This window comes from Centruroides vittatus, unplaced genomic scaffold (genome assembly GCF_030686945.1).
Source record: "Centruroides vittatus isolate TY-2023 unplaced genomic scaffold, ASM3068694v2 scaffold_3192, whole genome shotgun sequence".
Classification (NCBI taxonomy): domain Eukaryota; kingdom Metazoa; phylum Arthropoda; class Arachnida; order Scorpiones; family Buthidae; genus Centruroides; species Centruroides vittatus.
In genome coordinates this window covers 133,855-139,828 of record NW_027122700.1, presented here as the reverse complement: position 1 = coordinate 139,828, position 5,974 = coordinate 133,855, and positions in this window count along the sequence as shown.

Here is a 5,974-nt window from a genome sequence, read left to right as displayed (position 1 = left end):
GTGTATTACATATGCATACACATTACACTCGATATGACATTATTATAATCAATCTAACCCTTAATGAATTAGAACAAATGAATTTATTTAATTTCTTCTATAATATTTTCATTAGTTTTAATGACAATCGACAGAATAGCATAACTTTTATGAACCATAGAAATGTTATACAATATTTAATACTAGTTTGGTTTTGCTTGCAGAATGGATGATTTCAAAGCGTTAAAGAAATGGAATACCTCTGGAGGAGACAGCCAAGAGGAAAGCACCTCGACATCGGAATCGACTTCCTCTTCATTTCGAGTGATTCGCGTGCGTCCGAAAGAAGTGGTGGAGGATGCGGAGAAATCTGGTCAACCCGACAAGAAACGGGTCATTGTCGTCTCTCCCAATGAGAGCACCTCGTCTGTCATCGATTACCTGGAAAAGGATAAATCGGATAAATTATCTTTTATACTCGCGCTTCTTCACACAATTCGCCATTCAATTCCTACGATTATTTTTAATATCCACCAAACAGTACGAATGCTTATCATACAATATTAAACACACAAACTTTTAAAAACGATCGAACGCAATTAAGTTTAATTCGAAACAATTAGTTGAAATCATTTAAACATACAATTAAAGTTTAATTAATAATAATTAACAAAATCATATAATAAATTATATTTTAAAAAAAACATTTTTTTAAATGTATATATATACTGAATCACTTAATTGTGAACTGATTCGGGCCAAGGGACATCATCAAAATATCTGTGTATTCTGATGTCTCCTTCTTGTAGACGTTTGTTCGGATCCTGAAAAGACAAGAAATCATAAAAAAATTAATCATAACAATTGATACCGTTTTAATTATATTTTTATCTGTAAACTTTCAAAGTCAACTCGTATTACAGTAAGTTATTCAGCTTCTGATTACTAATTAAAATTTGATTATCGCAAACATTGAAATTAACTATTCAACAGTGTTGATTAAACAAACTGAATTAGTTATTCAAACATTCACCTAATTATTCAGAAAGTGTGTTCAAATGTTATTAAATAAACGCGTTTCTTATTAACACAAAAAATTTATGAAATTCTCGTATAAAACAACATAAATACCAACATTTAATAATTTTATGTAAAGTAAAAAGGGGTTGGTATCAGCGAGTTGGTTTTTTGATGCGCCCTCAAGAAAAGGGAGGAATAACCTCACATAAACCTGCATGTCGGCATTATCATACAAAAATATCTGATGTTCCAGTTATTTCGCGTAAATATTGTATAAAGATATTTCGAGACGTAGGTGAAAAACTCGATAAGCGGCATTTCCCTTATTTTCCGCATATGGTTTGTAATGAACGCACCGCCAAGTGCGCGTTTGAAAACCGAAATGTTGTTTTATTAAAAATGACATTGACACCAAAAGAAAAACTGCATATAATGAAAATTCTAGACACCGCTATTACAGCTTTTAACGTCGGAACCGTTACTTGACGTCCCCGATTTCACGACGTTCCATACTGAAATAGTTACGACTGTAAAACGTAGTCATTGAATGAAGGTTTCATACTTTATTGTGTTTTGTGTACATCTAAGATAGAGGGTAATAATTTGGCAACAATTGATATACGCATGCTTGACAGCAGTTAATCTTACAGGTATAGTTTTGAAGATATAAGCGGTTGTTTTCATCTACTCAAATCTACTTAGTTTATGAGAGTCTTCGAACATCTTAACGCTAACAAAATTGATTCTACCTCGTCTGTGGGGATGGGTGAAAGACTACAGACAAAAAGAAGAACGATCTGTCTCTATAGAAACACAGACGCGAAAACCCCGAAATTCTGTCAAAAAATCGAAATTTTTAGCATTAAACTGAGTCGCGATGCAACAATAGAATTTCGACAATTGAATTGCTGTTTGTTCGAATGCGATTGTTTCGAGCGTTTTCTGAGTTTTGCAGTAGTAAAAGAGATTATTTTCGGTAAGTTTAGTCCCTGATTTTTCTAGATTCAAATATTTTTTAACATTGTTAAGCGCTAAATCACAATTAGCGGCGATAATTTTCCCAGAACGAATATTTCAATAACAATCGTTGTGTGATTTCTTCAAAGTGAAAAATCCAGCCTTTGACTTATTCTGGGGAAATGCATTCAATCTTTTCATTGTTCATTTTCGTCAATCGAATCGAAGTGTTAAAGCAAACTCGAATAATAAATTCTGTCGTTCCCCGCCATAATTTTGTGTGTGTATGTTACATATGCGTACACATTATATCTTATATGACATTCGCACTGCTATAATTTATCTAAACATTAACGAATTAGAATAAATGAGTTTATTCGTCATTTTGTTTTCTCTTAATTTCTAGAATGTTTTCATTAGTTCTAATGAAAATCAACAGAATAGCATAACTTTTTGTAAACCATAGATATTTAATTATTATACATAATAATTGAATGAATAATTTTAATGTTGTCGACGAAGTTTATAGTTTCATTACAATTTATATTCATTTGTGATTAGAATTAAAACGAACTTTTTCTATAATTTTCTATCCTATATATATATTGTTACATTTTCGTTTCACTTGTTAATATTGTCTTAATTTAGAGCTGGTTTCTTTTTTGCTTGCAGAATGGAAAATTTCAAGGCGTTGAAGAAATGGAATACCTCTGGAGAAGACAGTCCAGAGGAGAGCACTTCGACGTGGGAATCGTCTTCCTCTTCAATTCGAGTGATTCGCGTGCGACCGAAAGAAGTGCTGGAGGGTGCGAAGGAGAAATCCGGTCAACCCGACAAGAAACGGGTCATTGTCATCTCTCCCAATGAAAGCACCTCGTCTGTCATCGACTACCTGGAAAAGAGGTATCCGGATGTTCCGGAATGGTCGGTGCAGAGACAGGCACGCGAGGAAGGACCGGAAGAGGAGTGTAAATCGATTCTAAAGAAGCGTAAGAAGAAGCCTTGGTGGAAGAAGCTCTTCTTCTTCTGGAAGAAGTAAATCATCGAGGTCTTCTCACCGGATGTGACTTTTCTCCTGATTGTGACTGTTTTTACCCGGATTTGGACTTTTACCTGGCTGTGACCTAATGAACCGGACTCGACTTCATTCATGGATGTGACTTTTTGTGGCGGTTTGGCGTCTTCCCTTTCCTGCTGACGGTACTTGGAATGATACGTGTCCTTCGTTATTGCTAACGAAGTACGTGTTCTTCCACTTCAGTTAATTAAAGTCGACGGCGACAACTTAGCACCGTCTTCGGTCGTTCCAAATATCTCAACCGAGGATGTTCGATTGGTAAAATTCTGACCGAAAAATAATGGATTTTCGCCAGCAACGTGCGTGTCAACACTGGACACCCGAATAAAAAGAAAAGGGAAATATCGCAGTTAGCATATGTCTAAGCCACAATTATAATTATGTAAAACACTTAAATGTGTATATAAACTTTTACTTAATAAATCTTTTTAACTTGATATTAATTGATTACGTGTATCAGTTTAAATATTATATCCGCACATTTTATTTTTGGACTAATTTGTAATTAAAGTTGAAAGTAATCTTTCTAACAATTAAACCGAAAGTCAAAGCAAAAGAAAATGTACACGATTCATAACAGAAGAAAAATATAAAAATAAAACAAGTAAAAGTAATTTTAAAAACTTTCGAATTTGTATTAATACAAAGTTAAGAAATAAAATACTAGAAAACAGAAATTATTAAACTGAATGAAGTCGGTTGTCTCCGCGAGTACTTTGTTAACTTTAATATCAACTCAATTTGAACTTAATATAACAATACCGTCTATTTACTGGCCATTTTACCCTAGTTGTAACGTACAGGGTGATAGAAATTTTTAAAAATTAATAACTTACAAACTATTTATATTAAGATGTTGCGGTTTTTGCAGAAATGCTTAGAAAGAAGTGGAAATTTTTAAGTTTTAATAAAAGTTTCAGTACCAAAATCGTTACATTTCTTGCCATAGATGGCGCTGTATCATTTGTAAATTTGTTAAAATAAGAATAATATATATATATATATATATATATATATAAGTATTATTAGTGTATGCTCTACTAACAACTACTCAGATCATGTAATTGTATCAAGCGCCCATCCATGGCAAGAAATGTAACTATTTTGGTACTGTAATTGTTACGCATAATAAACTTTCACTATTTTTCAAGTATTTGTGCGAAAACCTCATCATCTTACTGTAAATACTTTGTGAGTTATTAATTTTTTAAAATTTTTGTGATTTTTGAATCACCCTGTATGTCTTAAGATTAGGAGAACTTTTTTTTTTAATTAGATTAATACGCGCTACTTTCTTTATTCATATCGAGAGCTTGAACTAGCTTACAACGATGTTATCTCAATCTCAGAATTTCAGTCACTTCTGTGATTGGATATTTTAGGCTTTGTCATGGCATCATTGTGATTGATCGGTGAGAGGTACCAACCTATTCTTCGTATTCCAAGCTAGTCTAACGTAACTTTATTCATCTAGCTAACTTTTAAGTTATATTGCTAGAGCATACAAGATATAATATACTGTGATTCTGGTTGCAACGATGAACATTACGGTGCGACTACCAGACGCGAATCTAATAGCCAGCGATATAGTCCTTGGAAAGGAAAACCATAAAGAAGCGAGAAACGAGAATCTGGCCGGCGAGAGCGAATTTCTGGCTCTCGCAAATATCTGACAGTTTGATGTTTACCGTGTCTCGCTTCTTCTCGCTGAATACTTGGCATGCGCTATGGCACGAGCAGAAGATGGCTTCTCGTATCTTTCATGTTATCGCAAAGATTTTCGTTTTAATATTTTTCAAACTACAGGTATACATAAATTCTGTTTGCTTAACGAATTATGATAAAGCCCTTTAACCTTTCTCTGTTTCCAGAGAGGATGTACTGTACACGATATGTTCGTTTTGTTTTCATGTGTTCATTATGAAGTAATCCTAATAGCAAAAGATGTTGTTTGCTAGTAGTAAGCGTCGTAGTTGAACCAGTTTGTTTTTAACTTTCGTACACTACAATAATTCACGCTAATATGTAACGAGTTCAACGTGAACGTCTTTACCTCTTCTCTTCATATATTCTCGTTCGTTCGGCAAATTCGCTTGGTCGCGTCTGCAAAGTCACAATTTTATTGTTGATCTGCATATTGCAACAAGCGCAATAAATAAAAAAAATATGACAGAAACTCGGCTCAAATGCATATTTTTTCACATATTATCGTATACGTAACAACAACTGACATTCAGGATCTTTCGTCTTAGAATGATTTTCTACACAACATCTCTTGCTCCGCTAATTGCTCTGACCACTAGAACTTTTACTTTCTTTCAATACAGTTTAGTGCGAAATTATTATAAAATAGCAAGACTTAATTTTGAGGGTAGAGGTGAGTTTTATAAAACACTATAAATGCTAACAATTAAAGTCTTCATTAAGTCTGGCCCTACACGAGACATATCACGACATCATCCAATTTAGAAAAAAAAAATCAAACGGAGTTACTAAATATTTCGAAATGTCATGAAAAAGTATTAATGATTAAATTTTACATCAAATTCATAAATATTTATATGATTTAGCCATCAAGATGGAGTATGATTTATATTAAAATTTACAATAAAGTTTTATAGAGGAATTTTAGGATTGGCCAATAAGCAAGGAGGCGCGTAACAGAAGTGCCACAAAACCAGGTTTTCCAGTATATCGAAAAGGTTGATTTATTTCTACGGACTGTCATAATTTTTCATCAAAATATGGAATTTAATACAATTTAGTAGAATAAAAAACTCAAAATAAATATTTAAAAGATTTAATAATTATTTTTTGAGCGACTAAAAAGACAGTCTTACATTAACCACATCGTTTCTCTTTATTGTTAAAAAATTAAAAATAACGATAGCTTACTTTTTGTTATCTCAATAAGGGACGTCAGGTTCATTTTATCAACGT